General features: G+C 38.5%; 1 protein-coding gene across 2 annotated transcripts in view; it reads left to right on the top strand.

The window, feature by feature from the left end:
* The first annotated feature begins 5,307 nt into the window (after positions 1–5,307).
* The window catches only part of PTN (pleiotrophin), a 109,245-nt gene continuing 104,595 nt past the window's right edge, over positions 5,308–9,957 (top strand). The window contains exon 1 of one of the 2 annotated variants that reach the window (XM_007983043.3): positions 5,308–5,667. The gene's annotated coding sequence lies outside the window, so the exon portion shown is untranslated. The remainder of the gene's footprint in view (positions 5,668–9,957) is intronic. The other variant, XM_007983042.3, reaches the window with a different exon arrangement.

Here is a 9,957-nt window from a genome sequence, read left to right as displayed (position 1 = left end):
CTTTATAGTATTGACTTGTATCCAAGTGAAGTCACAAATTAGTTCTAGAAGCTTTTCTGTGCATTTTTGATCAATGTCTATGTATATACTCAAGTTATCTGAAAATAAAGTGAACCATGCCCCTCCTTTTCATGTTTTTTTCTTTTTCTGGACTTATTTTATTGGCTAATATTTCTCATTTAATATAGAATAAAAATGGTAAGAGTGGCAATTCTTGCCTTGTTCTTGATTTTAGGTGGAAAGCATTTACTTTTCCTATTAAGTATCCTTTAGCTTTCTGTGGACATCTCTTATCAGAATAAGAGTAGTCATTCATATTCTTAAGTTAATGAATTTTAAATTATGAATGGATATTGAATTTTGTCAGATGCTTTTCCTATATATATTAATGTATTCCCTTTTCCCCCTGCTTAATCTTTAAATATGAATTTTACTTTTTACACGTAAAACCAAACTTGCACTCCTGAAATAAATATCCAATATGATGCATAGTATTACACTTTTTATACATTAATCGCATTGATATGATGATATTTGTTAAAGACTTTTGCATCCATGTTCATTTTATATTTTGCTCTGTATATTTGGTTTTCTTGTAATGTATGATCAAACTTCTTTTGACATTTCAGGTCTAGTTTTCTGTGTAAGTCTGAGTGAGGTCATTGTCCAAGACCTCCTCTTTCAGAACCTTGATTTTAGCAGTTCTTGGCAAAAAAGACAAGATTGAGGGTCTTAAGTCAAGCTGCTTAGATTCATAAGACACTGATAAAGTCCAAATTTATAACTTTTTAGGGAGAAATTGTAGCAAGCTTTGTTTGCTTCCCAAATTCTGTTTGCCTCTTCCTTGTGCTGACATAGCCTGTGTGGCTATGTGACTAGAGAAGCTGACCTACTCTGCACTAGAATTTGGGTATATTTTAAACTTTTTAAGCCAAATATGATTGGAGCTCCTTAAAATCATATTGAAGAGCATTGGGCTGCAAATTTGAAAATGCCGAGTCAAAAGATAGAAAGACTTCAGTTCTTGAAGACTTTGAAGCATTGACTATCCACTTGTGTTGTTTGTGAGATAAATCCTAGAATTTCTAAGCCATTGTTGTTTGCTTTATGTTTTTTAATGAAAAATCATAATTATTATAAAAATATATCTAATATAGAAGTAAATTTTGTAATCTTGCTACATCAATAAAAAAGTAAAAGGTTTGTTTTTATTACCTTTCAAATATTTCAGAGAGAGGGAGAGAGATGTATTAATGGGGCTTCTAGAATGCTGTGAAAGTTTGATGAATTGTCCTTTTACATTCTAGGGATACTGAAGAACCTGGAGTGGCAATCAAGAATTCTAAACATCTTGTCAAGTAGGCAATCAAAGAGACAAGCTGGCAAATTTTTCATCAGGTTCCTTCACCTTTTTTAACTTCATGCTGATCACACTGCTCCTTGCATTTGCCACTGCAAAATCAGCAGCCTCATTTTCAAAATACCCTTGGGACATGTTATAATTTCTGTGATTTCAAATCACCTTGCATTAGTTATATTTTGGCCTGGTAACACTCACGCAAGGGCATGTTCATTACACCTGGAGAGGCTGAGAACTGACATTAGCAAGCCAAAGATACTGCTGACAGGAGCTTGTGTAGGCAGAGAAAGTACTAAAGAGCAAGTTTGGAGTTGATTATTTTGCACAAGAAACAGGAACAAGGGGAAGACTTTTGAGGAGTGGTTTAGTGCAGTAGCCTCCTACTGGGCTCTCTGCTTCCATCCTCATCCTCCTGTGCTCTATTCAACACAGCAGAGAGAGGACGTTTTAAACCAGAGTCAGGTTTAGTCACTCTTCATGGCTTCCCACCTCATTCAGAGCAAAAAGGAAATTCCTTACAGTGGACAAAGGTCTTAGGTGATCTGGCCCATTACTTCCCTTAATACCTGCCTCCTCTCACTGAGTTCCTGCCATGGTGGCCTCCTTTTCTTCCCCAAAAAACTTGGGGCAAGGTCAGACATCAGAGTCTTTGCCTTTGTTGATGCCTTTGCCTACAAGCTCTTCCCCCAAATATTTACTTGGCCAGCATCCTCAATTCTTCTAAGTCTTCTTCAAATATCATCCCAATGAGACTTTTCTCCCCCAAATTGACACTTTATCTTCCATCATTGCCTTATTTTTTCATGTTACTTATCACATCTATTAAAAAATTTTAATTGACTCATTAAGAACAGCAACATAGGGCTGGATGCGGTGGTGCACGCCTATAACCCCAGCATTTTGTGAGGCCAAGGTGGATGGATCACCTGAGGTCAGGAGTTTGAGACCAGCCTGACCAACATGGAGAAACCCCATCTCTACTAAAAATACAAAATTAGCTGGGCGTGGTGGCACATGCCTGTAATCCCAGCTACTCGGGAGGCTGTAGCAAGAGAATTGCTTGAACCTGGGTGAGCCAAGATCACGCCATTGCACTCCAGCCTGGGCAACAAGAGTGAAACTCCATCTCAAAAAAAAAAAAAAGAAAGAACAACAACATAGGCTATCTGAGAGTAGGGATTGTCAACAGTTTTTCTTCATGGTTCTATTAAGCTAAAGACTTAAGTGCTTAAAGGATATTAGCCTAATGAATGAAATAACTTGAACTCTGGAATCAATAGACCCTAGACTATGCCCTAGAATGAAATTTGGATTTGAAATTGAGTATTTCACTGTGTATTAAAAAACATATTCTACTTCAACTTTCATGAAAATGCTGGATTGAATTAAATTATGACTAATCCCAATCTCATAAATTTCTATTTATTAAAAAAACACAAACTCTCTTGAATCTGTCTTTGCATTTTTAAAATACCATGGTGAATAACACTAGGTTTTCTTAACCTCAGCCCTGTTAACATTTTGGGCCAAATAATTCTTTGTTGTGGAGGTGTCAGAGGCGGTTGAACCAGAGCAACACCATCTTGAATAGGGGCTGGTTAAAATAAGGCTGATATCTACTGGGCTTCATTGCCAGGAGGTTAGGCATTCTAAGTCACAGGATGAGATAGGAGGTTGGCACAAGATACAGGTCATAAGGAACTTGCTGATAAAACAGCTTGTTGTAAAGAAGGCAGCCAAAGCCCACCAAAACAAAGATGGCCAGGAGAGTGATCTCTGGTTGTCCTCACTGCTCATTATATGCTAATTATAACACATTAGCATGCCAAAAGTCACTCCCACCAGCACCAGGACAGTTTACAAATGCCATGGCAATGTCAGGAAGTTACCATATATGGTCTAAAAAGGGGAGGAACCCTCAGTTCTGGGAGCTGCCCACCTCTTTCCAGGAAAATTCATGAATAAACTACCCCTTGTTTAGCATACAATCAGGAAAAGACCATAAAGGTGGATAGCCAGCAGCCACTGGGGCAGCTTTGCCTATGAAGTAGGCATTGTATGATGTTTAACTATGCATTGTATGATGTTTAACAGCATCCCCAGCTTCTACCCACTAGATGCCAGAGCAACTTCTTCCCCCAATTTGTGACAACCAAGACTATCTCCAGACATTATTCACTTTTCCTGGAGGGCAAAATTGCTCCCAATTGATAATCACTGATGTATGCAATTTTAGTATATACCTATCTGAATAAAGGGTGATATTTTTGATATAACATATGTAATTGAGTAGAAATCATAGGAATCTTCTGCTTACTTTATCAACCCTATAGAAAGCACCTCAATCAAGCCAGCATTGTTCACCTAACTGGTAGCTAGCTGTATGTTACATTTGTATATATATATTGTATATACATTTGTATGTACATATGTTACACATGTTAAAATAAAGCTGAAGAACAGAAAGAAAATGGATAGCTCTTTGTTCAATGCCTTAGAAACTTTGCCCCTGTGGAGTGTTAATAGAATGCTGAGACATCTTTTTCTGTAAAGGGACTGGGCAAAATACTAATAAAAATGACAATGTGCATTCTGCCACACTTTATACAGGTGAAATCCGGTTAAAACAAACAATGCTTTCTTCACACAGAAGTGGAATCACAAAAGGAAAATAGGTAACCTGAAGCCTGTGTATAGAAGAAAGGAACACAGCTTCCTTATTTAGTTATTTCATTTGAGAATTGAATGTGGTATGTGTATGAAGGGTTTGGGAAGGGGGATAAACTGTATGTGTGTAAGTGCATCTCTGATGCTGTTCCTTTTGAAAAGCTTGATTGACTGCTTGATTGAGTTTGTAGAGCCACCTCTTTGGTTCCAGCTAACTTCTCCAAGAGACATTTCTACAGGTAGCAGTCAATATAAGAGCCCCAAGTCCCTAAAAACTACTTGCCACAAGACAATGCTTCTAGTTTGGGGGTTTAAGGATAGTTCTAAGTAAATACGTTGCTTAATAAATATTCGTCAAATTGAAATGAACGGATGTAACCTCAGAACTATGAAAAATGCGAGTCTATTTTACAAGCAATTTGGGATGGACGCCATCAAATGATAAGCTGAGCAGTAAAAGTAGGTAAAAGGAACTAACCAAGGAGCAGGAAAAGCTGATAAGTGGCAGAAAATCTCGAAATTTACATTTTGAAAATGTTTGGGTGAATTTGTGTAATACGTCTTAATCCTTTTACACAATACTTTTATCTCATCTGTATCATAAATATTTACCTATGCATTGCCTTAGCATCTTTCCTCAATTGAATGAAATGAAAATTCCAGAGAGATGCAAAGCCCAGCCTCCAAGTTTTACAAACCTCAGAGTCTGAGCTACATTGACGAATCCTCTAAATTCTTGGGTGTCAAAGGCATGTTACTGAATAGGTTGCTAAAGGCGCCAAGGAAACCAAAAAAGGAAAGAGCTCTCCCTAAAGGTAAGTAGCACTTAATTGGGAACTTTCAGACGTCTGTCACTCTGTGACAATTGAGAAAAAGTACTTTGTACATTTTGTGCTTTGCAGGTGAGATGTGACTGACAGCTGGGTAACTGCCTCTGTGTATAGGGAGGGCTTTCGTGGGTGGAAGAAGAGGCTGGTTTGAAGAGAGTGCTTTTTCATCCTGAATATCATTAAAGGATTGTGGGGGGCCAAAACTGTAACCTAAAATGCCATCAATTGTCCATTTAAAATATCCTATTTGGCAAAGTGGCTTTGCACTCATCTGAAGAATAGATCATGGGTGGAGTTTGGAAAAGAAATGTTGTGTTTGGTCTCTGCTAGAAACGAAACAAGGTACCATCTCATGGCCTCTTGGTTCAAATCCGTTTTCTTTCTTGCTCCGCGGGGAGAGACTGCCTCTGGAGTATTCTGCTTTTAATAAGCTTCCCAATCAGCTCTCGAGTGCAACACGCTCTCCCTCCCTCGCCCAGCCTGCGTCCTCCTGGCCCGCTCCTCTCATCCCTCCCATTCTCCATTTCCCTTCCGTTCCCTCCCTGTCAGGGCGTAATTGAGTCAAAGGCAGGATCAGGTTCCCCGCCTTCCAGTCCAAATATCCCGCCAAGAGAGCCCCAGAGCAGAGGAAAATCCAAAGTGGAGAGAGGGGAAGAAAGAGACCAGTGAGTCATCCGTCCAGAAGGCGGGGAGAGCAGCAGCAGACCAAGCAGGAGCTGCAGCGAGCCGGGTACCTGGACTCAGCCGTAGCAACCTCGCCCCTTGCAACAAAGGCAGACTGAGCGCCAGAGGGGACATTTGCAACTCAAAGTAAGTGAGAGGAATGTGCGATTTCTCGGAGGGCTCTTCGATCGAGTTTGCCTTCACCTTGTGCCACTTTTCTGGGTACCAGCAGATGATGGTGGTAGGAGTGAGAGAGGCTGCCCGGTGTCTTTGCTGATAGGACTGCTTTCAAAACTGACTTGCTCCAGAGGCCAAGGGAGGCGTATTTTGGGGGTTTCAGGTTAGGTTAGTTAGGGTGTGCTTAGGTAAGTGAAAGGAAAGAAGTTTTTGTGATGTTAAGCGTGCATTTGGACCGTGTTCCAGTGGTGGGCTGGAGAGTGCATCTTTGCTTTTCGTAAAACCTGGAGCTTTAGTAGGTGTGTCTCTGGCTGGGTAGTTGGAGAGAAAGTACGGCAGCCTGAACAAGCAGCTCTCATTTTCCCAACCTCTCTCTGATTCTCTGATTGCCCCAGGGCCCTCCAGCCCATGACTCTTAGCTGGCATTTCTAGGTAAGCTGGGGGTTTGTTCCTGACAGTGCTAGCTGACATGGAACCTCTCTCACAGCACTACTGGCACCCGTCTTCCCACCTGACAGCCCAGGAATGGTTCCAGAAATGGTTAGAACCCAAGTTTAGAAGACACACCTGGAGTCCCGTCTCTCGTTTGAATGCAAATTTAAAGAACTGCCCTGTACATAGACCCCTTAAACTTTTAATTTGACCCACATAAATTTAGGATATATTTGTTACTAATTTACTAGATTTTTAGAGTTTCTGAGTTGTTGTTTCTAATAAGTTAAGAAAATATTTTTTTGAGAGGAATATATTCAACTCCTTTCTTACTTAATAGATGTAAAGTGAAGCCTTCTCTCTCCTCTCCACACACACACACACACCCCTTTCTCCATGACATAACACAACACACACACACAGGAATACACACATGCAGTTTATATACACTCTAGTGTTAACTCACCCTTGTGTCTGTTAAGAGCTGCTTTGTAAGGTTGGGGACACATTCAGAAAATAGGAGGGGTAGGGGTCCTAAGAGGAGAGAACATTAAAGCTCCAGTCCTTGAACATTTCTCATGTTAAGAGTTATCAGGCATTTTGCTTTAGCAGCTTGAGAAAGGGGTGATGTGTGCATGTGCGTGTGTGTGTGTGTGTGCTGGAGAGAGGGGTATGGGAGGAGATTCAGGAATTACCAAAAAGAACTTTTGAACTAATAACATAATGAAGCAATTTTATGATCGTAGGCAAATGTGGAATTGATGAAACAGCAGGGCCCATGTTAGCCCCTTAATTATCTGGGAATGCGTTGATATGTAGGAATATTAAAAGGTAATGACAATGAAACAAAACAGAAGTCTCCCAACGCAGAAAATAAAGCTGTGTTTTCCATCTTCATTGTGTTTCTTTTTAAGTAAATTATGCACTTGAAAGGCCAAGTCATTTAAAAAATATAGTCCAGTTAAATTCAGAGGAAATTTGAATTTTTTTTTTCTTCCTTTGGGACATGAGTTATTTCAGACTGGCAATATTTGTACTCTTTCATTTAAATTAGAAGGTGAGATTTTTAAAATTTGTATTATTTAAAAAAAAAAAAAAAAAACCTCTAATACTATTCTTTTGTGCTTTAAGAAACTTGGGCCTTAAGTTCTCTAATTGTACTTTAAATACATAGAAGGTGATCTTTTTCCTGCCACTGCTCACTGGTTCCCTTCAGGACATCTTTTTCTGCATTTAGTGAAAAGCCACTATAAGGAACTCCCACCTGAAGCCACAAATACCAGCATTAGGTGCTGTGTTCCAGCTGTTTGCTTCTGGATGCAAATGCATTATGTTCTCAAAGCTAGAGCTTGAGATAAATAAAAGCCCTATTAAATATATGACTTTTTAATTATCTGACTTTAAATGAGATATTGTAGAGAATTAGAGTAATAAGGTATACCTAACTATACTTATAGTCTAATGTATGATATATAATTCTCTGTTTTTTAGACCTCTTTCCATGAGATCATGAGATTTGGAATAATAAACTTATTAATTTATTGATATTTTCCATGTGCCTTATTTGGGCTTCGCATATAGCAACACATAACAAGATATACATTTCTTTTTAATGAGCATTTTCATTTTTTAAAAAATTTCAGTCAAGTCAATGGCCTGGTTTAAAATTTCATAAAACCTAGTTGTTGAAAACAACAGAGAGAAATAAGATCTCCAGATAGTTGAATCATTTTTTTTAAAAAATAAAATCAATCTTAGATATCAAATATTTTAACCTCAAATATTTTATTTTTCCTTTGAAGATATTTTTGCTTTCTCACTTACATGACATTCTCACATGAATTCTGATCATCTTCCCATTGTGATGTGGTGTTTTTAATTACTATTCAAAACTTTCCCACAAAACTGAGTTTACCTGGCTCATTGAAAATGGTGTGATAAATTAACAATAGATTGAAGGCCTGAAGTCTAAATTCGGAAGAAAAATTCCAGTTCTCTAAACAATTATGCCTTTTAATATGGCAGCATAATGATATGGGGAGTTGTTCCTGACTTCTCTTCGGAAGGAGGTGTCCAGACTGAAACCACCCAACGTGATGAGTGCAAACGTCCTCCACACCTGAGTGCAACTCGGCCCAGTTTGAGATATACTTTTCTCTGGAGCATGAGGCTGAGTGGGAGCCCTCCAATGGCCTTTGTTTCATGGCTTTGCTAGTGATGTTCAATTGGGCTTCTTCACAAGGGTGAGGAATGTTTTTTCCTCTGGCTTCTTTTCTAAATGAATAATCGAAGAGATTTTGTCTCCTGGCACAAGGTCATGTCACTGCTGTGGGAGGGGAGGTAAAATGATACTCAGATATGAGCCTTCTTTTTATGAGCTAGGCTTGCTTTTTTCCACCCAGAGTCAATTGGCTTAAGTGGAATTTGGGCCGTGGCCTCATGGAAAGTTATCTTTCCTTCTGATGTTTATGGACAATTCAAGTTTCCACCACTGGGCAATTTTTCCATCCACTTCACACCAGTCTAGTGTGTGGCATAGTTTTCATGGTGTCATTAAAATATTTCTAGATTGTAAAATATAACAAGCCTCTTTTTTTTTTTTCTATTTTGGCATTTAGTAAACAGTAGCTTAAAAATGTAGCTATGCTGAAACATTATCAGAGGGTATTATAAACATGGTAATATTGTGGACTTAATTATGTAGATCACATTCACCACAAATCCCTATTTCTTCAGGGTGGACAAGGAATACAATGACTCCTTCATGTTTGAGATATTTTTAGAAATAAAATTTAATTCATTTTTCTAGGCTTTATTTATTGAACCATTTTTTTTCATAGTGGTTTAGATAAAGTGATATCTCAAATAGAAAAAACATCATATCCAGTTTTCTAAAAATAGAATTCTTAGATTTTTTTTAACTTCACACATGGTGTAACAAAAAATCAATTTCTGTATATTAATCTTGAAAGAAGTGAGTCATAGTAACTGATAATTGGGCTCTTAATTCTAAGAATTGCTCTTAGCAAAAGCCAAAACATCACTTTAAAACACAAATAGCATTCTGGGTCTCTAACCCTTTGCTCCCTTTTCTTCCTGCTTTTATGTTTACCTATTTCTCCTCCTTTCTCTCATTTCTCTATTAATTCTGTTGCCACTATTCCCCACCCAACAGGTCCCAGAACGTCTTGCCCAATTCCCTATTGCTATAATGGTATACATTTCTCTATGTACAGATGTACCAGGAATGTCTGCCCATATGTTGGCATTCTTGGAAACTTGGACCTTCCTAGCTGGTGTTTTCAACACCAATGCCCTCTCTACTGATTCAGTGGTATTTTTCCCTTTTCTTTTTTGACTCAAAACCCTGGCAAAGGGTCAGCCAACATTTTCATCACTGCAATGTGTTGACCTCATTCTCTTCTCAGCTTCCCAGTATCAATGTAGTGGCGCAGCTAGAGTTACATCACATCCTCTTGGGTCCTACTCCAACAATACAATTTTTCTAGCTCCTATGGCCAGCCAGTTTAACAATATTTATTGTATGTATGTTAGATGCCTAATACTACATTGTGCTGGACAATGTAGCATGTTTAAGAAATAGAACATGGTGTCTGTCTCTATGGTTCAACATTATCTAATACTTTGTGTTTGGTAAGTGGTGTGAACTTGTGAAATTCTTTATTAGAAATGTATTTAAAGGAGATCTCAATTAAAGTCCATTATGCCCTCACCCATCTCTGGAAAAGATGCTTTAAAAGTCACAGGTTGCTAACCCCAACCTTTTATGATTATCTCATACTGTAACCTCCTTGATATATTATTATC

This window comes from Chlorocebus sabaeus, chromosome 21, assembly GCF_047675955.1.
Source record: "Chlorocebus sabaeus isolate Y175 chromosome 21, mChlSab1.0.hap1, whole genome shotgun sequence".
NCBI lineage: Eukaryota > Metazoa > Chordata > Mammalia > Primates > Cercopithecidae > Chlorocebus > Chlorocebus sabaeus.
This window is presented reverse-complemented; position numbering and strand designations above follow the sequence as displayed.